The sequence below is a fragment of the Melozone crissalis genome, unplaced genomic scaffold (genome assembly GCF_028551555.1).
Source record: "Melozone crissalis strain CALT ecotype California unplaced genomic scaffold, PUWL_Pcris_2 ptg000066l_1, whole genome shotgun sequence".
Taxonomy (NCBI): Eukaryota; Metazoa; Chordata; class Aves; order Passeriformes; family Passerellidae; genus Melozone; species Melozone crissalis.
This window is the reverse complement of record NW_026535844.1, coordinates 7480165-7502830: the sequence shown is the minus strand read 5'-3', so window position 1 is coordinate 7502830 and position 22666 is coordinate 7480165. Positions and strand designations below refer to the sequence as shown.

The 22666-nt window shown below is 46.1% G+C and overlaps 1 pseudogene; it reads left to right on the top strand.

Annotated features, from left to right (window-relative positions):
- LOC128945472 (zinc finger protein 208-like) overlaps positions 1-22666 on the top strand; it is a 294561-nt pseudogene that overhangs the window by 263931 nt on the left and 7964 nt on the right.

Here is a 22666-nt window from a genome sequence, read left to right as displayed (position 1 = left end):
GAATTCTTGATGAGATTCATGGAATCTGTCTTGGACAAACACAGATTTACATCCCCCAAACATTTCTTCTTTCTTACACAGTGGCATTTGTAATTTTTAGCATTTGACCCAGAGACTTAGGGGAGTTAAAATCATAGGCTTTCCCTTGGCACTTATATACTGGTCACATGATATGGAAGCGGTGCTGCATCAGCTGTGGTTACAGCAATAATCATAACTGCCACAACTGTCTAAACTACACCTACTTGATTATCTATTTCAATGACAAGTCATTCTGTTCTTAGGGGGATTATTACACTGTACTTATCATTTTACTGACATTCTATTTATTTTCTTGAGAAAGTTTTAATTTCAGTTTGTTGTTACCCATTGTAACTTTCTAAAGTCCCTCAGGAGCCTTCTTCACTCGGGAATGATGGATCTAAGTGCTTTGTTCCTTAATCTTGATTGCAGTAAAGATGGTGAGGAGCACTTGGGCGGTCACCAGATGTCGCTGTAGGACATGAAAGAACACAAGCGCACCACCGTTCTCCAGGTGAAGGAAAAAAGGGGAGTTTATTTTCTGACTCCAATATTTATAGTTTTACAAAAGTGACAGCGGACTGGAGGGTGACAGTGACACCTCTCCAATGACACTGGTTAAACCAACAGTCCATCAACTCTCTCCTCCTCCATCAAGGAATGCAAAACAATGAGTTATTTACAGAAAATGTGTGAGAAAGTTCACTACAAGAATGTCAACATCAGAAAGCATAGAAAATCCTAAAAACTACAAGGGTGACGCAACCCTTGTAGTTGTATGTCTGTTTTGATTAGTATTATTGTATTATGGCTTACCTTTGAGGAAAATCTGTCCATAATTACCTCACCCTTTGCTGCTTTCTTTGCCTCTCCATCCACCAGCTCATTTCTTTCCTCCAATTTTAAGCTGACTCTCTGGTGTGCCTTAATATGCTTTTTCAGGTAGCTGAACTGCTTCCAGCAGCCGGATTGTCTCTTCTTCCCTTGTGAGGTCAGCAGTCCCCTCTCCTTCCAGATGGCTCCATGCGCATGCCTCTGAATGCCTTTTGCTGTTTCTAAGGCACGGGTCAATGCATTTATCTCAGCCTTCTGTGCAGAGGTACCTGTTGGTAAGGGTCCAGACTCTATTACCTCTCGGCAGGTAGTCACTGTGTACTTTGCATGTCGCTTTCCGCTGGCAATGTAGCTGCTCCCGTCAGTGAACCAGGTCTCTGCATCGTCCAAAGGAGTGTCCTTTAAGTCTGGGCAGCAGGAGTAGGTAGCTTCAATGGTCTCTAGGCAATCGTGGTGTACTGCTTCTCCTTGATTCCACTGAGAATAGAAGCTGGGTTGACAATATTAGTCACCACTATCTCTACATCATCTTGCTCTACCATGATGGCCTGGTATTTCAGAAACCTCTGTGGTGAAAGCCAGTGGCCACCCTTTATTTCCAGTACTGCGGACACTGTGTGGGACACTAGCACAGTCATTTTTGTCCTAGGGTAGAGGTAGACTTGGGTGCTTCTTGAATATTCAGCACAACTGCTGCTACACCTCTGAGGCAACCTGGCCATCCTTTGGCTGTTGCATCTAGTTGCTTAGAGAAGTAAGCAACTGCCCTTCGGTATGGACCCAAGTCCTGAGCCAGTATTCCCAGGGCAATTCCTTGCATGGACAAATAGAAAGAATGGTTTACTTACATCTGGAAGTCTCAAGGCTGGAACTGACATAAGGACACTCTCTAGCTGGTGAAAGGCCCGTGTGGCTCCTTTTGTCCACTAGAGATCTCTGTTTCCATCGGCAATAAGAGCATAGAGGGGTCTGACGAGCAGTGCATAATTATAAACCCACAGCCAGCACCACCCTGCCATGCCTAAGAAGGTTGGGAGTTCCTTCGTTGTTTGTGGTTTTGGGGTTTGGCATACGGCTTCCCTGCCTTAAAGTCTGCTGCTCAGCACTCCTTACCCCAGGTAGATTACCTTCTGTTTCACTACCTGTGCCTTTTTCTTTGAGACTCTGTGTCCTTGGAGTCCTAGGAAATTCAAAAGGCTTACCGTCCAGGCTTCCCTCGTCCGAGTGGCTACTGGAAGATCATCCACGTACTGCAACAGCCTCCTTTCCCCTTGTGGAGCTTCCCGGGACTCTGGGTCTTTGCAAGCTGTTTTCCAATCGGAGTGGGGAATTTTGAAGCCTTCAGGCACATGGACCATATGAGCTGTGTTTGAATGCAAAAGTTTTCTGGCTGGCTTCGTGGATAGGGAGGCAAAAGAAAGCATCTCTTAGGCCTAAAACAGTGAACCAGGTTAGCTCAGGTGTTAAACAAGTTAGTAAAGTATATGGATTTGCTACCACAGGGTATAAATTCTGTGTTATCTTATTGACAGCCCTCAATCAAGTACTATCAATTATTGGGCTGATTCCTTCCCTATCTTCCTTTTGAGGGTACTGCTCAGTTCTCACTGGTTGTGTTCTTTCCTTAAGCTTGATTGCTATGTGGGGGCATTTTTCACTCTCCCTGGTACAGCAGAGGCCCATACCCTCGAAAACACTTATTTACTTATTCTAGTATCTCTTTACTAATGTATTTCTTAATTTCAATGGCTGTTAATGTTAAGCCTAACATCTTTATATCATTTGCCTCCAGAGTAACCTTTCTCATTTGAGAATGTTTAGCAAATGGAGCGAATTGTACAAAAGCTTCTAAGTACACATAGTACACATGTTACTGTAAGGGTTTGCAAAAGTATGCCTTCTCAGACTGACCAGCTGTTCCCCGCACTACAACCGAAACATTCTCCACAAGTACTAAAGCTTTATTTAAAACTGAATATATGGCCCTTGTGTTGACTAAAATTCTACCCTTTTCTTTCTTCTGATCTCACTGCCTCTTGCAGAGGGGTCTGTTACATCCTAGTTCTGGATGAAATTGAACTGCCAGGAGGGGGATGGGTTCGAGTGGGTATACTTTTGGAGCCTAAGTCTTCTTTCCTTTTGGAGAGGTCATCTTTATCCTTCCTCCCTTACCTTAGGAGAAGCCTTTACAAATCATATGTACTCATTTTGCGAACTGTAATCACTTTGCATTTCAGCATGATAATCTTTGTTTGACTTCATATGTTGCTATCTTATGCTGCATGCTGAACAACAGGTTTGATTTACTTTCTCTTTGCCTTGTCTTCCTTTTCAAGGGCCAAGACCAGGGGGCGGTCTGATCTCACAGTCTCTTTGCCATTCTGGGTGATTTCTTAAAACAAAAAGACATATCAGCATACAAAACCCCATCCCATTTACCTTCCTATTTAAAACCGTATTAACTGCAATGAAGTATTATAAATCTTCTTATTTTCTGAGCTGCTCCTAATGGCAGCCTTTTCCCAGTGAGCCCCTCCTAAAAGGGGCTAATTTAGCAATCTCTTTGCTCAGGTCAGTTTTCATTATCTCTTTCTCCTTGCCCTATCTCGCTTCCACCCAAACTTCTCTTTACAAAGCTTCATAGTAGTTTCTCAGTCTTCCTCCTACACACACACACACACAGCTCCAGGTGGCAGGTATCAGATGTGATTTCCCACACACGAGCTTTAAGATCTTAGGTTCTGAATCAGCTTGATCAGAAACCTTTAATTTACACTCAGGGCATGTGCCCTGACGCTTATTAGAACAGCAATACCAGCGTTTCTCACAGACACCACACTGCAATAATACTAACGCAGCGTGCCAGCCTCCTGATGCACCGAAGCAATTGCCCACAGAGGCAGGCTATTCTGTTTGTTACAAAGAACTCTAAATCCCTACAGCAGGCTGTTCCCAGTCCAGACTTACTATAGTACCAGCTCAAGTCTCATAAACTCATTCATCTCTTCTATCTAAACTCTGTTTTACAAAAAATATCAGTCCTTTCTAGTTCTCTTCTTGCACAATCTAATTAAGCACTGTGTCTACTTACACTCGTTTTACTGCCTTGCAGAAAGGCTGTGCTTGTCACAGCCGAAACTCTGATACGCCCACAGACACAGACACACGCACTCCCCCTTTATCTCAAATTCACTAGAGCCAAGGCTTGAATTGCTGTGAGGGGAGAATTCTTGGAATTCCTTTAATTTGCTTTACTATAGTTAAACAGAAATCACCATACCATAGTTCTTCTGTGTAAAATGCTACTCTTGTTGCAAAGAAAATCTGAAAATCTCCACAAACACCACTATACAATCCGAGAATCAAATTACCACAATGCAGTGGAAGAAAATCACCACACAAAATCACTGGGAAAGGGCATATCTCTCAAAGTGCCCCTTTTCTCAACACAACACAGCATACCATAATTCAGCATTTACTCACATCAGTTTTCCCTGGACACAAATCAAAATAACAGCACACAGTCCAGAGATCAAGTCCAAACATTCAGGGCAAAGGAACTCTCTGAGCTCGTACTCACGGTTAAAATGTACCAAATCTACACAAATCACTACATTTAAACACAATTAATGCCGTCACTGACGTTTCTCCACCCGCTTCTCCGCGGGACACTTCTCTCCCTACCCCCGCAGCCTGCTGCAGCCGGCGCCTCAGGCCTCACTCGGCTGCTTCAAACACGGGTAGTATTCACTCCCCTGCACTGTAGGACACTGTAGATCTACTTTCTTTTATACAGCATACACTGATACACTTGCACGATTAGAAACACAGTGCACTGACCACACAATGCATTAACCATACAGTGACACAGTGTTTGACACACACACGCATATAGAGATTCATTCGACCCACTCCCAGGGTCGCTAGCAGCTGCTCTATCAGACAATGAACCCCCAATACAGTGTCTGGACACTACACACATACACACACATAGAGGTCCACTCGACCCACCCCCAGGGTCGCTAGCAGCTGCTCTATCAGAACAATGAACCCCCATCTCTAATCCAGCTGCTTCACCAGCTACACCCAGATGTCTCTGAGTGATTTACTCCCTAGCTCTCTTTTTACCCGGGGGCCCCTCAGTACATACCGTATTCTCCTCCGCAGGCCAGCAGGTCCTTGTCTGTCCTTGCAGGAAGCAAGTCGAGACGAGCAGAGCCCCACCAGGAAAAAAATCTTAGGGAGCGCCTTGGAGGTCTGTCTATCCCCCCGCCCAGGCAGGGACAGAGAACTCCTGCCTTGGCTCACCATAATGTTTTGCGGAGAAAAGAAGAAAACTCTACAACTTTGTCAAAGTTGTAAAGTTGGTATGTTTATTACAGCTCTGGATGCATGCGGAGATTGCTCTCTTCAAAAAAGGCATGTGTACCTCTGAGAACTTCAGGTCTCTTTTTATCTCTCTCTGAAATACATATCCATACAGTTTCACAATAGGTTCATACATATTCATTTTTATGGGTTTCGTGTGACATTTACCACTAGTTCCTTTGTATCAGAAAAAATTCCGAGGTCAGGTTGACTTGCCCTTACAGCAGCCTCTGTCTCCTTCTATCATCTTCTGTCTCCCCCCTTTATCCTTCGCTGAAGTAACTTCACTCAGCTTAGGGCTTCCAGTCTGGCTAAATAACTATGGTTTCTAACTACAGACTCAACTCAAAAATGTACATTGCACTTAAATTAAAATGGATTTCTATCCTGGAAATTTTTCACTTTACTTCACTCACCCTGGGCTCTGCCTTGAGCTGTGCAAATTCCATCAGTGCCCGCAAGCAGAGCTTGGGGTGAGGGGCAGAGGGAATCAGCCCAATTCCTGCCCCAGGCAAGGGACCCAGGTGCATTGTCCACACTTTGCCCAGCAGTGTTCATTTGCATTTCTAAAGCTCCTCTGCAGGCTGCCTGGAATGAAGCTTCTCTTCCAGGGCAGCCATCTGGTGAGTCACATGTGGCCCTCCAAGAATATGTTTTTTTAAAAAAAAGTATTAACTATTTATGTTCAAAGTATTACAGTTAAATCTCTTCGATTTTGCAAATGCCCCATAAAGGAGAACGTGGAAAAATCCAGACCAAAACTTGATTCTCACACTTCTGTCCCAAACCTACCTGACAATATAAAGTGGGAATATTATGAAAAATTTTTCTCATGTTGTAATTTTGTCACTGAAACCGCCGGGAAAACAAAAACTCTCCAAGAATCACTTTAGTGTTAGAGAGTCAAAGCATTCCATGGTTCTGGCCAGGATGTGCAACAGAAATAATTTCTTTTACAAATAGCCCAGCTGTGCAGAGAAAATCATTCCATGGCATGTGAGTTTTACTAGATTTTTCCTAAACTTTATGTAGTCTGAACCAATCTAAATCCACTGCTTTAATGTTCATTGCTTCCAAGTTGTGTAAGTTGTCAGTATTTGGTTTCCTGTTGGACCCGGATTCCTTCCCCTCTGATGTGAATTAGGTCTCCACACTCCTGGATTTCCTTCTCAGCCTTTTCCAGCCCGGGTGTCTCCAGCTCTGCTGGGGGCAGTGCCTGGGGTAGTTGTTGGTTGTTGTTTGCTGCTGGGTATTCCCAGTTTGTTGGGATGTTAAACTCATCTCCATTGAGTGGTATAACACCCTTTAAATAAAAGCTTTAAAATTCATTTCCCAAAGGCAAAGACAAACCAAGCTTGAGCAGAGAAATAAGATTTAAAAGGATCAAAATCGGTACATTTTGCAGCAGTGCAATGGCAGGCAGCCCAGAGTGTGGGTGTCAGTGAGCCCCAGAGTGGAATTGTGCCGTGGTGCTCCCCAGCAGCTGTGGCAGTGCAGGCCCAGCCAGCGCTGAAGCTGCAGCAGTGGCAGCAAGGCTTGGCCCCAGTGGCTGGAGAAGGCAGAGGAGGGTGGCCAGGATTGCAGAGGATTCCAGGCGAGGATCTGTGGGCAGGCGCAGGGGCTTGGCCCGCTGTGGAGCCCTGGCTGCTGCTGCGTTGCCTTCAGGGCAGGCTCAGGGGCGGCCTCCCATCCTCCTGCTGCAGGCGGGAAGTGCAAATCTGCCGGGCTTCAGAGCCCTTGAGGCCAGGCTGAGGGGTCCCCCCATGTTGAGCTGTGCTGGCGGCTGTTTCTGGCCTCAGGGACATTTGGCATGGGCCCCTTGGCCACCAGTGGTGCTGCTTTGCACTCCTTAGGCAGGAGCCGATGTCCTGGCTGGGTGTCGGGAGCAGCAAAGTGCCAGGGCAGGCTCAGTGCCAGCCCAGCTTCCTGTGGGAGAATGTGCCTTGATATCTGCTCCAGTGGTTGCTGAAGCAGTGAGAATTGCTTTTGCCCCCCTGTTAGGTGCCATGGTGTCAGCAGAAGATGTTGAAGCCTTCCTGCTCAGGGCATTTCAGTGCCAGGCTCTCACACGCAGCCACAGCTGGGCGGGTTGAGCTGAGCATGGGGCGGTGACCTGCGCTGTGTCTGATTCCCCTTCCTTCCCTCCGCTGGAACAGGGTGTTGCTTTTAGACACCACTTGTACTGGTTGCTTCAGAGTACTTTGGAGAGGCTCCATATCTAATTTTCCCTATTTTCCTGGGGCTGCCCACACTTCTGGGTTCACTTCAGATCGGCCTCATCAGACATTTGACACAGAGGTAGAACAGAACCAGCCTCTGTATCTCTTTTTATAATATTAATTTGTGTTACGAGTTTAGTGATCAAATCCCTTCCCAGTAAATTATGATAACAATTAGGAGCAAATAAAAATTCACGCATTTGAAACCCATCTCCCGGATCTACGAAAAGTGATTGAATAAAACCATATATCTTTCCCACTTATCCCCTCACTAATGAAACATATTTTTAGCATTTTCCCACCTTAGATCTAAGATTCAGAGTGGATTTAGAGGCCCCTGTGTCCATCAGGAAATGCCTCCTCTCAATGCAGACCCACCCTGAGTGTTCTCAAGGGCTGCACTGTGGAGGGTCCCTGGTGTGATGGGAGCTGTGACAGCCCTGGCAATCCATGTCCATCAAGGGGTGGACTTGCTGGTCCTGAGGGTGCTGCTGTCTGTGCTTGCAGTGTCCTTGTGCCCTGCAGCTGGAGCCCTGGTTCCTTGCCAGGGGCTGTTTGGGTGGGCCCTCCCCTGCCGAGGAGGGCAATGCCTCTGCCAGGTGCTTGTGGCTGAGCCCATGCCCTGGATGCTGGGGCCCCCTTGGGCCCTGGGGTTGATCCCTCAGGGGCTGTAGGAACTGTGCCCTGGCCTTTGCCTTCAGCTTGGCCTTTTGCTGCTCCCTTCTTGCATTCACCTGCTGTGCCTTTGTGCCCAAGTGCTGCAGGGCCTTCTTGTGCCCCTCCTGCAGCCCCCTCAGTGCCTGTGGGTGCTTGTCTTGCTTTACAAGAGAGGTGTCTGCCCAGGAAGGCAGAAAAAGCCTCTCTTGGAATGAAGAATGCAAACCGCCTCCCTCTTAATTTCTAGATTAGTGAAATCAAGGGACTCTCAGGCAAAGATATGGGAATAGGAATACCAGTTCTTTACTAGTGTGTATAATAAAGCAAACAAACACCAACAGCTGCGGCACTGACAGCAAACAGAGCCCGGACCCAGTCCCGGCCTTTGGGCTGCGGCGCTTTGCCCTTGGGTGCAGTTCCGGGCACGGCCGGCAGGGGCGCTGGTGGCTCCCGCGGGGCGGGGCAGCGCATCCCTCCCATGGGAACCTCTCTGAACGGAAATAGAGCAATCCCTTCATCTAACTCTTTCTCTTTTTTACCTTCTATAGCCTTTCTCCTGTGTTTTGAGAAAGAATTTGGAGAGGGCTGCCTTTTAACTGAGCTCCTAGTGTTTCAATAAGGTGCTTCCTCTAGAGAGAGAGAGTTTCCCTGAACAGACAGAGCTGTGGTTACCAAGGGGACGTAACTCAGAGCAGGACGGGGTCAGGGGAGGATATCCCGCCGAGGCTCGGTCGGAGTGTGAGCAGGGTCTGCTGCCGGAATCACCAGAGGGGGATCATCCCGTGGAGCCCGAGGCGGAGCGTGGGTAGCCCCCACATGGCTGATGGCGGCTCATCCGGCAGCTTCCGGCAGAGCAAAGGCAGGTGGGAGAGCCCAGCAGCAGCGGCGGTGCCCAGCGCAGGTGGCACGGGCAGGGCAGCCAGGGATGGGATGGCTGGGACCCCCCCTGGGTGCGGTGGGCACGGTGACCTCGGAGCAGGCGGCAGGACAGAGCAACCCCCATCTTGCCCAGCATGGGCGGCAGAGCGGCCGCGGGCCAGGCAGTGGGGCAGGGCACACAAATTGAGCAACAGCGCCGGGGCAGGTGGAGCTGCCCTGGGGAGTGAGGCCGCACCTGGGATGGAAACAGGGGCAGGCGGAGCTGAGGCAGGCAGCGAGCCGGGACCCGGGACAGGCGCCTGGGCCGCGAACGGAGGGGGCAAGAATTGCAGAGGGTCCCACTCTCTTTCTGATTTTTCCTCTTGTTCCCTTCCCTTTCATTTCCCCTTTTTCTTTTCTTGTTTTTTCTGGGGACATTCTGATACTTCAAAGATTTTTTTCTTCTAAAATCTCCTGTCTAACATATGGCATATTCTCTTCTAGATTAAATGGGTTTTTTAACAAATAAATCCAGAGCCTAGCAAATCTAAACTTCTGCTTGGATACTTTGAAATAGTCAATGAGCTAACTCATGACCTCCTAATGTTGTTTTTCTCATCACTTTTGCATTTATCCTTTGGCAAATTAAGCATCTTTCAGTCACTTGCTTTGCAAATCCAAAAATCCCAATGCACCCATAGTTCCTTAAAAAATGATCATACAAAGCTTGAGTGCCCCAGTGGGTTTTCTGATGCATGTCTTCTAATATTTTCCTAGAAGCACATTTTATTAAGTAATTGTCTTTCATCATGAAGTTTCCATTTCCCTGATTTATCTTGTTCATTTCCTGTCTTGTTTAATTCTTTTTTCACGGCTTCCCTAAACTTTGGAATTTGTGGTTTTTCCTCATTTGAAGTTAATATTAACATAACTCTTTCAGCTCCATTTTCTGCTGCATCCTTAGCTTTGTGATCTGCCAAATTATTTCCTCCTCTTTCTGGGGTCTTTCCCTTTTGGAGCTCCATAATATGTACTATAGCTATCTCTTTTCGTTGATTGTAATGCCTCTAAAACCTCTAAAATAAGTTCCTCATGTACTAGTCCTTTTCTTCTTGAATTAAGTAATCTTTTTCCTTTCCAAATTTTTTACAGGTGTGTACTACTCTAAAGGCATACCTTGAATCAGTATATATAGTTCCTTTATTTTGTGTTAAATATTCTAGTGCTCTTTTTAAAGTATATAATTCACAAGTTTGAGCTTACTAGTTTAAGGTTCATTTCCCTTTTTCCATAGTTTGCACGTTTTTCCCATCAACTACTACATACCCTGTATTTTCTCCTTTTGCAAGGAGTTGTATCTCTGTTAACTAACATAACTCCCAAAGGATTATTTTTTTTTTTTTTTCCCTGTATGCAACTTACTGGTTTTCTGTCTCATTTTCAAGATCTTATCTATTAATCTTCTTCCTCTGTTTTTCACATTCACTAACAACCTAAATACCACTTTTCTTTCAACTACACACAGAAAAATAAAAAACTTTTTTCTCACACTACTTTCAGTACAATACACCTCCCTCCAAGGAGATATAGTGTAGCTTAAAATACAGAATCTACATTACCTATATTTTCATTCATCTACATTCACTCACTTTTATTTCTCACTCACTTCCACACATTCTTTCCCACCCTCAGGACACAGAGTGGATCCCTGTTGACAGAGAATCGCGGGTCCCTGTGTCCCCCCCTCACCTTGGGGTGGCCTCTGGGTCTCAGTATCTCCGGGCCTCCTGGGAGGGCCCTGACTCTGCTGCCTCGGGTGCCTTTCACCTGTGAGGCTGATTTGTGTGTCACTCACACTCTTTAGCCACGGCCCCCTCACACGCCCTGGGGACAATGGCCCGTTTGCAGGTCACCTGTACCTTATGCCACAGCCCCCACACGCCCAGGAGAACAATGGCTTATTTGTGGGTCACACACTCCTCTTTCCACAGCCACCCTTCCCACCCGCCCGGGAAGCGGAGGCTGATTTTGTGTGTGACTCACTCTCACACACAACAAGACAACAATAAGGTATCTTTTGTTATAAATGATCAAATCGAGAGCCAAACTTATAGGAAAATTTAGCAAAGATTTATTAATTTGTCTGCAAGACAGAAGTTCGGTCATCTACGCTACCACAGCCAAGGGTCAGCATCGAGCCCTGGTTCGGTGCTGGGTGAACACGGATCTGAGCTCCGAATGTCAGAGTCTCCCCCTGTTCACAAATGCTGCCTGACGCAGCTAGTTCTTTTACAGTTTATTCTGCTCGAGGCAGAGATGACCGAATGTTCTAGCAGGTTTTAATTCTGGATGCTCATGGGCTCTCTTATCCCTCAAACCAGCAGATTTTTTAGGAGCCCCTTTTGTCCCGTTTCCTAGTGGATTGGGCTCGGAAACTCCTCTGCTCCCTTCCTCGGAGGGTCCAGCCCCTCTCTGAGACCCAGTCCCAGTTACCCCGGGGGATTCTCTCACTCCTCTTATCACTTGCTGTGTCTCTTTACTGGCTGCTTCCCTCGAGGAAAGTTGGAAACGCAGCGTGGCAGACTCCAGCACTCACTTGGCAGGTCTGGGAGAAGCAGCCCTCTTCTCATTCACAGCCCAAAGCAATGAATGAGGGGAGAAGGGAGCCCAGGAGCCCAAACAGCCCCGGCATCCCGAAATGGGGAGAGTGAAGTGGGGGGAGCTTTTGGCATTGCTGGGACTGCCAGCAGCCTGAGCAGGGCGGGCACCGGGCACAAGGGGGACCCCCAATCCAAGCGTGACCCCGAGCAGCTGGGACAGGGGGGAACCTCCGAACACCAGAGGGGAGGGACCAGGGATGGGGAACTCCTGGGAGGCTTTTTCAGGGCTGAATCTTGGATGTTTGGGAGGTTTTTCTGGAGCCCTGATGGCCGGTGACTTGTAGAGATGGACTTGGGCAGAGGCACCTTCAAACTCAGTGTGTGTTGGGGAAGATGAAACAGGAAAGCCTTATAAATGCGATTGTCTGGCAAAAGATTTTGGGAACATAAAAAGTATAAGGAAGATTGAAATGAAAGCAAGCTTTGAGATACCTCAGTTAGTGAACAACTGGAAAACAATGGTGTGGCCCAACTGAAGGTAATCCCCTTTTGATGAAACAATTCCCTCTGCTTGCAGACAGATCCAAGGGTCAGAGCAGACCCCACTACCTCAATAGAAGGGGTCCAAAGAGGAGTTTTTAGGGTTTAAAATGTAACACAGTATGGTGATATAATGATTTTTACAGGCTGTATGTAAATGCTGTAGGATTTGCATCTGGTACCAGATTGGTTAGTGAGAAATAGAATATTCAACAAAGAAGAAAATTTATTGTATTGTAACGGGACACTTCCTCTCTTACACTCTTCTCCTCTTACTCTCTTACCCTCTCACCCCCTCTACCCCTCTCTTCTCTCGGGCCTGCTCCGAGCTGTGCCTGGCAGCTCCAAGCAGGGCCCTGCACCCAGGCCCTTTGCAATAAACCGCAAGTTCCACGCCCTGGCTGCAGAGATCTCTCGTCTCCGTCCGTCCCGACCGTCCTACCCCCCGACGCCCCTACAAACGCTCTCATCCCTTGTTTTCCCCAAACCAGGATTTCCCATTGCCAACCCCAGGGTGGCTGCGAGGAAGAGGAAGATGCCCTGGGACACTGAGGCAGGTGAGGAGGAAGTCAGTGCCCCTTTCCCCTCTGTGCTGCTCCATCTCCCAGCCCAGCACGGCCCCAGCTGCAGCTCAGCCCTGGGGGGATCTCCTTGCCCTTGCCTGTGGCACGGAGGCAAATCCCATCCTGTCCTTGTCCTTCCTCCCCCAGAGCAGGAGCTGAGCAGGGAGAGCAGGGAGGACAAATGCCCGTGGCAGAACCTGGTGGCAGAGGCCGTTTTGAGTGGCTCCACGGCGCAGGAAGCCAACGGGGAGGAAAAGCCCCGGAGATGCCGCACGAGGAGGGGCTGCAAACGCAGCTGGCGGGGATCTGAGGGGGAAAGAGCCAGCCTGGGCCGGGAAGGCGGCCGGAGACGGAGCCAGAGCTCGGAGCTGGTGCTCCATGAGCAGCTCCATGATGGGGAGAAGCCCCACACGTGCGTGGAGTGTGGGAAGAGCTTCAGGTGGAACTCTGACCTGATCAGACACCAGAGGATCCACACTGGGGAGAAGCCCTACGAGTGTGGGGAGTGTGAGAAGAGCTTCAGGTTCAGCTCCAACCTGATTGTGCACCAGAGGATCCACACTGGGGAGAAGCCCTACGAGTGTTCCAAGTGTGGGAAGAGCTTCAGCCTGAGCTCCATCTTGATTGTGCACCAGAGGATCCACACTGGAGAAAGGCCGTACAAGTGTTCCGAGTGTGGGATGTGCTTCAGCCAGAGCTCCGGCCTGATCCAGCACCAGAGGACCCACACTGGGGAAAGGTCCTATGAGTGTTCCAAGTGTGGGAAGAGGTTTAAGACCAGCTCCATTCTCCTCCAGCACTATCGGATTCACAGGGAGGAGAGGCCCTTCCGCTGTCCCGACTGTGGGAAGGGATTCAAGCGCAACTCCACCCTCATCACCCACCGGCACATCCACACAGGGGAGAGGCCCTACAAGTGTCCCCAGTGTGGGAACAGCTTCTCACAGAGCTCTCACTTTACCCAACACCAACGGAGGCACCACTAAGGGAAGCCCTGCGAGTGCCCCGAGTGCGGGCAGAGCTTTGTGCGCTGCTCCAGCTCCATCCCCCACTGGAGGAGGCACTTTGGGCACAGCCCTGGTCACTCACATTCCCTGTGATCCATGTTGGGAACACATCTGGCTGCTTAGACTTTTGGTTTGGCCCTAATTTTCCTCTGCTTCACCTTCATCCTTTAAGAACACCCAAAACTGGGTTAAATGAAGGAAATTGATCTAATATATCTGACGTTGCATAATTTCTCAGTTGTTTTAGAGGGAATTTAGGATTTGGGGACACGTTCTGTGTGGAGTGCTGCTGTTGCTAAGAGGCAGGAATTTGATCTCACCCTCCTTATGATGCTAAGAACTCCTCCCCTGACCCAAACCCCAACTCCACCCTTGGGATACCCTGTAAAAATTCCATGGCCCTGCCTTTCACCTGCCTTTGGGAGTTAAGAAATGGATTCCCAAAGGATCAGCCCTATTCCCACTGTATTCCAAGAGGATGAACCTGTTTCACTGGATTCCTGGAGGATACTGACTCTATCACTGTTTTTTTTTGTTTGTACTACTGCATTTGTATTTTTAATTCTTCCTAATAAAGAACTCTTATTTCTACTCCCATATCTTTGCCTGAGAGTTTCTTACTTTCCAAAGTATTTAATATTTTTAGACTATATTATTATTAGTAGTAGTAGTAGCAGTAGTAGTAGTAGTAGTAGTGGTGCTAATACTACTACTACTAATAATAGTAGTAGTAGTAAAAGCAAGGGAGTTTACATTTTCTATTTCAGTGGAGGCTCCTGAAATGGGGAGACACCCCCAAAGATGGGCCGTGTAATATAGTTCCTGAAATATGTAAATTAGCGACGTTGCCCGGCGCAGGTGGCACGGGCAGGGCAGCCGGGGATGGGATGGCTGGGACCCCCCCCTGGGTGCGGTGGGCGCGGTGACCTCGGAGCAGGCAGCAGGACAGAGCAACCCCCATCTTCCCCAGCATGGCCGGCAGAGTGGCCGCGGGCCAGGCAGTGGGAGCAGGGCACACAAATTGAGCGACAGCGCCGGGGCAGGTGGAGCTGCCCTGGGCAGTGAGGCCACACCTGGGATGGAAACCGGGGCGGGCGGAGCTGAGGCGGGCAGCGAGCCGGGACCCGGGACAGGCGCCTCGGCCGCGAACGGAGGGGGCAAGACCTGCAGAGGATCCCACTCTCTTTCTGATTTTTCCTCTTGTTCCCTTCCCTTTCATTTCCCCTTTTTCTTTTCTTGTTTTTTCTGGGGACATTCTGATACTTCAAAGATTTTTTTCTTCTAAAATCTCCTGTCTAACATATGGCATATTCTCTTTTTTCTAGATTAAATGGGTTTTTTAACAAATAAATCCAGAGCCTAACAAATCTAAACTTCTGCTTGGATACTTTGAAATGGCCAACGAGCTAACTCAGGACCTCCTAATGTTGTTTTTCTCATCACCTTTTTATTTATCCTTTGGCAAATTAAGGATACATCCTAAATCCAAAAATCCCAGTGCACGTATAGTTCCATAAAAAATGATCACACAAAGCTTGAGTGCCCCAGTGGGTTTTCTGATGCATGTCTTCTAGTATTTTCCTAGAAGTAAAGTAATTTATTAAGTAATTGTCTTCCATCAAGAAGTTTCCATTTCCCTGATTTATCTTGTTCACTTCCTGTCTTGTTTGATTCTTTTTTCTTGGCTTTCCTAAACTTTGGAATTTCCAGTTTTTCCTCGTTTGGAGTTAATATTAACGTAACTCTTTCAGCTCCATTTTCTGCTGCATCCTTAGCTTTGTGATCTGCCAAATTATTTCCTCCTCTTTCTGGGGTCTTTCCCTTTTGGAGCTCCATAATATGTACTATAGCTATCTCTTTTCGTTGATTGTAATGCCTCTAAAATAAGTTCCTCATGTACTAGTCCTTTTCTTCTTGAATTAAGTAATCTTCTTCCTTTCCAAATTTTTTAAAGGTATGTACTACTCTAAAGGCATACCTTGAATCAGTATATATAGTTCCTTTATTTTGTGTTAAATATTCTAGTGCTCTTTTTAAAGTATATAATTCACAAGTTTGAGCTTACTAGTTTAAGGTTAATTTCCCTTTTTCCATAGTTTGCACGTTTTTCCCATCAACTACTACATACCCTGTATTTTCTCTTTTTGCAAGGAGTTGTATCTCTGTTAGCTAACATAACTCCCAAAGGAATTTTTTTTTTTCATTTTTTTTCCCCTGTATCCAACTTACTGGTTTTCTGTCTCATTTTTCAAGATCTTATCTATTCATCGTCTGCCTCTGTTTTTCACATTGACTAACAACCTAAATACCACTTTTCTTTCAACTACACACACGAAAATAAAAAATCTTTTTCTCACACTACTTTTAATACAATGCACCTCCCTCCAAGGAAATATAGTGAAGCTTAAAATACACAACCCACATTACCTATACTTTCATTCATCTACATTCACTCACTTTTGTTTCCCATTCTCTTCCACACGTTCTTTCCCACCCTCAGGACACAAAGTGGATCCCTGTTGACAGAGAATCGCGGGTCCCTGTGGCCCCCCCTCACCTTGGGGTGGCCTCTGGGTCTCAGTATCTCCGAGCCTCCTGGGAGGGCCCTGACTCTGCTGCCTCCGGTGCCGTTCACCTGTGAGGCTGATTTGTGTGTCACTCACACTCTTCAGCCACGGCCCCCTCACACGCCCTGGGGACAATGGCCCCGTTTGCAGGTCACCTGTACCTTATGCCACAGCCCCCACACGCCCAGAAGACCAATGTCTTATTTGTGGGTCACACACTCCTCTTTCCACAGCCCCCCCTTCCCACCCGCCCGGGAAGCGGAGGCTGATTTTGTGTGTGACTCACTCTCACACACAACAAGACAACAATAAGGTACCTTTTACTTTCACATCACCTATTACAAATTTAGGTGTTTCTGGCCAGTCCTGGTGCTCTTGGATATCCCTCAACCCAGCTGTGTTGTGCAACCCCAGATGCTCTTGGGTGTCGTAGTGTCGGGGGGTAGGACAGTCGGGACGGACGGAGACATGACATCTCTGCAGCCAGGTCATGGAACTTGGGGTTTATTGCAAAGGGCCTGGGTGCAGGGCCCTGCTTGAAGCTGCCAGGCACAGCTCGGAGCAGGCCCGAGAGAAGAGAGGGGTAGAGAGGGTGAGAGAGTGAGAGAGTAAAAGCGTAAGAGAGCGAGGTTCCCGTTACAATACAATTAATTTTCTGTGTTGAATATTCTATTTCTCACTAACCAATCTAGTACAAGATAGAAATCCTATAGCATTTACACACAGCCTATAAGAATCACGACATTACCATACTGTGTTACATTTTAAACCCTTAAAACACCTTTTTGGACCCCTCCTGCTGAGCTAGTGGGGTCTGCTCTGACCCTTGGACCTGTCTGCAAGCAGAGGGAATTGTTTCATCAAAAGGGGATTACCTTCAGCCAGCCATACCATTGTTTTCCAGTTGTTCAGAAACTAAGATATCTCAAAGCTTGCTTTCATTTCAGTCTCGCTTATAGTTTCTATATTGTAAAAATCTTTTGCCAGACAATCATATTTATAATGTTAGCGTTCAAAACCACATAATCACGGAGCGATTGTATGCGGTGCTTTTTATTAAGAGCTCTGGAAATCGGGGTATATTCAACCCAAATCTGACTCCGACCATACATCCGAAATGATCATGTTTTATACTCTATCGTTACATAACTTTCATGTTAATTATTAAACTTATATTGTTCTATTGTATACATAAATTTAGCCCCTCTCTGATTTTCCAGCATAGTTTCTCACTATTCTTCTTATGGTTATATAATAATTACATTTAATTACTAAACAATCATCACATCTAACAATTATATAATTTATCATACTGGTTACGCAAGTGCAGTTGATCTGGGAAAGCACAAAGCCTAACATTTTAGATTCTATCTTTAACTTTTTCCAGGGTTCCACTATCATTCTCCCCACTTTGAAAGCATTTTCACTTCACTATAGGTGTAAATGTTTTCACTTGATACAGTCCTTTATTCCTCAGTTCATACTTGGTTCTTCAAATCCAGGGTTGATGTAAACGTTGTCGTGGATGCTGTTACGAACTGGAGAACCAGAAGATGGTGGGCGTGGATCTCGTGTTAGTGCCTTTATTATCCTCCGGTTCCAGGATGTTTTCTTCTGTATCTTTCCCTTTAAGATGCTGTAAACTAACCAAATTGCTAAGAATACAATTAGTAAGATTATCACACTCTCAATGATAGATTTAATCCATGAACTCACATTCCACCCCAATCCTTTAAAGATTTTTCCTAACCAGCTTGTAGCCAAATCCTTCTGCTCTTCTTGTGCTTCATGATCTATTTGTTTCAACTGATTGATGTCATATTCTATATCTGCAGTTACGTTTGGGATATGAACGCAGCAATTATCAACTTGTCCCTTTAAAAATCCACATACTCCATGCTCTTTCAGGAGTAACATATCTAGGGCCAATCGATTTTGTAAAGTCATTTTTGTGGTGGTTTGTAATTGTATATTTAATTCTTTAAATCCTTCCCGGGTGACTCTTGCCAGTCTACCTACCTGACCTGTAAGTTTGTACAGCATCTCTCTGCTCTTATAGTTTGCTATAGGACCAAGCAATGACTCTAGGGCCCATCCAAATTTCACTCCACTAGAGGGTTCTTGCCAAGTGTCATCTGGATTTTCATTGTCTAGAACTTCTCGTCTTGCTCTTATCTGCAGAAGTTCATGTTTTCCATTAAATGGGGACTTTTTCCAAATTGGACATAAGGTTGGGAGGCCTAAAGTAATCTCCTTTACTTTCCCATCTATAGGCAGATGTGTTGTCCAGGTACCATCACTTGCTGCCCATACAAATTGTCCTGGACCTCGGATTGTAATCCTGGTACACCCTATAATTACTTTATAATTCACTCTGCCTTGTTTATGTTTGATCCCTCCGCAAGCGCAACCAATTTGTAGGGCTATTGCCAGGGGTGGTATCTGTTTTATCTCTTCATCATCTGAAGTGCAGTTGTAAGTTTTATTACATGCCCACCAACTTACTTTGTCTGCCCTCGTTCTGCTTCTAGTGTCAGTGTTCGTTATTGCTGGATCTGTTTCATTCTCGGGGCCTTCCCACTTAATACACCAAGGGGTGTTTGCCATATATTGGAATCTTTGAAGAATACTCACAGACCACGCACTGTCCCAAGGTTCTATCTGATCTTTCTTATCCTTGGCCTCACATTCCCGTACCAGAGTTGTTTCTGTAACTTGCCTCGATTCGGGTACCAGTTTACATGTAATTGTTTTGTTCTTTTGTATTTCAGGTAGTTTTGATGTTATGATTCCCCAATTTACTGGGTCTCCTGCTGCCTTTGGTATTGGCAGACAGGCAGTTGTTTGGCTGGTGTTTTGCATTTTGGCAAAATCTTTGACTAATCCGATCATTACATTCTCAGCCCAAACTGCATTAGAAACCTTTATCACCTGTGTTTCCGTTTGTACCTCTCTCTTCATTCTAGAATGAAGAGTGGTTGGTTGATCATTTTGCATTCCACATCTCAAAGATATTAATAACCATAACGTTAGCACAATTACTGATAGCATTCTGAAAGCAATTAAACACATCTTACCTGCAGCCTTTGTTGATTCCAGAGTTTATACAGTCTGTGATCCAGGATGGACTTTCTTCACTCGGGTATAGTGGATCCAGGGTTCCACGCCGGCTACTTTGACTGCTGTAAAGGTGGTCAGTAGTACCTGATGGGGTCCACTCCACTTTTCTTTCAGCGGTTCCTCGTTCCAGTTCTTGATGTACACCTCGTCTCCTGGATGTATGTTATGGACTGGGTTCTCAAGAGTCAGTGGTCTATTCCACACGAGGATACTCTGGAGCCGAGCTAAAGTTTTCCCAAGAGACAGAACACAATTATACACTTCCTGCTTTCCTGTGACATGTACATTAGGGTTAGGCTCAGGAGATTCATGTGGTTTCCCATACAATATCTCATAAGGACTGACTGACATCCCACTCCTAGGCTTTATCCGAATCCTCAACAGTGCTATTGGCAAAGCCTGCGGCCACTGCAATTTGGCTTCTTGGCATATTTTACTGATTTGCCTTTTTAGTGTCTGATTCATCCTCTCTACGTGTCCACTTGACTGGGGTCTCCATGGTGTGTGGAGGTCCTAAGTTATCCCCAGCAATCTACTTACCTCTCTTACTACTGTAGCTACAAAATGGGGTCCCCTATCTGATGATACCCCTAGGGGTACCTCGAATCTGGGAATAATCTCCTGTAGTAACCACTTAACTGTTTCCTTTGCTTGGTTCGTGCGACAGGGAAGGGCTTCTGGCCACCCAGAGAATGTGTCAACCCCCACTAACAGGTATTTGTATCCTTGGGTTCTTGGTAGTTCTACAAAATCTACCTGCCAATAGTCTCCTGGCTCTATTCCTATCCGAATTCTTCCTAGCTGTGCCTGTCGCCTGGCCACTGGGTTGTTTTTCAAGCAGATATCACATTTTGACATTACTGATTTTGCCATTGTTAACATCCGTACTGAAATTAAACTCTGCTTTAGCAATTTTAGCAATGCCTCTGCTCCCCAGTGACATTCGTTATGTTTAATTTGTAGAACCTCTCATTATCAAGGGGGGTACCACTATTTGTCCTTGTGCAGTTACATACCATCCCTCTGAATTCTTTTGTGCATTTAGCAAACGTGCCAGTCTCTCATCTTCTACTGAATATTTTACTTTTGGAGGCAAATTGAATTGGGATACATTAAGCTTCAAAGGCATCAATGCCATTGTTATTTGTACCTTTCAAGCAACTTGTCGGGCTGCCCAGTCTGCCTTTCGATTTCCCTCACAGATTTTGGAGTTTCCTGATTGGTGTGCTTTGCAGTGAATGATTGCTACTTGTTCAGGTTTTTGTACTGCCTTTATCAATTGCAGGACTGCATCCTGATGTTTAATGTGCGTACCCCGAGAAGATAACAGTCCTCTTTCTTTCCACAGTGCTCCGTGTACATGCACCACTCCAAAAGCATATTTTGAGTCAGTCCAGATATTTACCTTTTTCCCTTCACTCAATTCTAGTGCCCTGGTTAAAGCAACCAGTTCTGCCCTCTGGGCAGATGTATTTGGTGGTAATGCCTTTGCCTCCACTACTGTATTGACTGTTGTTACCGCATATCCAGCGTATCTGGTTCCATTTTCCACAAAGCTGCTCCCATCTGTAAACAGCTCCCACTCCGGCTGCTCTAGTGGGACGTCTTTCAGGTCCTCTCTTGCTGAATAGGTGTACTCTATTACTTCTACGCAGTTGTGTTCTAATGGGCCTTCTTCAGTTGTGGTACCTAGGAACAAAGCTGGATTCAAAAGGTTAGTTGTTTTTAATGTGACATCATCCTGCTCAGTCAGGACTACCTGGAATTTCATCATCCTGCTGGGAGATAGCCAATGGCCCCCCTTTTGTTCTAAGACAGTGGTTACCATGTGTGGTACATAGACATCTATGTGCCTTCCCATAGTAAGTTTCCTGGCTTCTTGTATCAGGATCACAGTAGCTGCGACTGCCCGCAGACATGGGGGCCACCCGGCACTTATGTTGTCGAGTTGTTTGGAAAAGTAGCCCACCGGCCTTTTCCAGCTTCCTAGATGTTGGGTCAGGACTCTTAGTGCTAGGCGCAGCCTTTCATGTACAAACAGCTGAAAATCTTTAGACAGATCAGGTAACCCTAGTGCTGGAGCAGTTGTCAGTGCTTCCTTTAATTTTAGGAAGGCTTCTTTCTGTGGTTTGCCCCAGGTGAATGGCTGCATGTTCTGAGCTTCATACAGGGGGTTTGCAATCAGTCCATAGTCCATGATCCACAAGCGACACCATCCTGCCATCCCGAGGAAGACTCGCAGCTCATGTAAATTCTGGGGCTCTGGAATAGCACAAATAGCTTGGATACGGTTAGTACCTAGTTTTCGTTGCCCTTGTGAAATTTCACATCCCAGGTAAATCACAGTCTGTTGTGCGATTTGTGCCTTTCCTCTGGATACTTTATAGCCTCCCATTCCTAGTGAATTTAAAATCTCAATGGTTACCTTTATACAGGTTGCTCTTGCTTCTATAGCTATTAGTATATCATCAACATACTGCAACAATAAGTATTGGTCTCTTGGTACTTGCCCATTTTCAGTCCAAATCTCCAGTTCCTTTGCCAGTTGGTTTCTGAATAGGGTCGGTGAGTTCTTTTCATGTCCAGGTGAGCTGGGTCTTTCTTCCGTTCCCTGGGTTTTCCCACTCAAAGGCAAACAGTTTCCTACTTTCTTTGTCAAGGGGGATGCAGAAAAAGGCATCTTTTAAATCAATTACGGTAAACCATTTATATATCTCCTTTACGGATGTTAGCAATGTATAAGGATTTGTTACCACTGGATAAATGTCCTTTGTTATTTTATTTATTGCTCTCAAATCCTGCACTAATCTATATTCACCATTTGGCTTCTTTACTGGAAATATTGGTGTATTAAATTCTGATTCACATTCTTCTAAAATTCGGTATTTCAAGAATTTCTCAATAATCTTTACTATTCCTTGCCGTGCTTCTGGTTTTATGGGATATTGTTTGACTTGTACAGCCCTTGCCCCTTCTTTTAACTCTACATGCACTGGTTGTGTCAATTTAGATTTCCCTGGTATATCCGTCTCCCATACAGAGGGAATCACTGCATCTTCTACCTCCCTAGGGATAGAGGGGACAGGTTTTTCTTTGATCATTAGTATCTGTCCCGTCTTTGATTCAGGTATTTTCATTATAAGCTCTCCATTTTCAAAGGTTATTACCGCATCAAGTTTTGCTAGCAAATCTCTCCCTAAAAGCGGAATTGGACACTCAGGTACATATAAAAATTTGTGTGTCATGACCTTGTTTCCAAAACACAAATCTAGGGGTTGCAGGAATGGCCGTTTTTCCTCTTTCTCTGTAGCG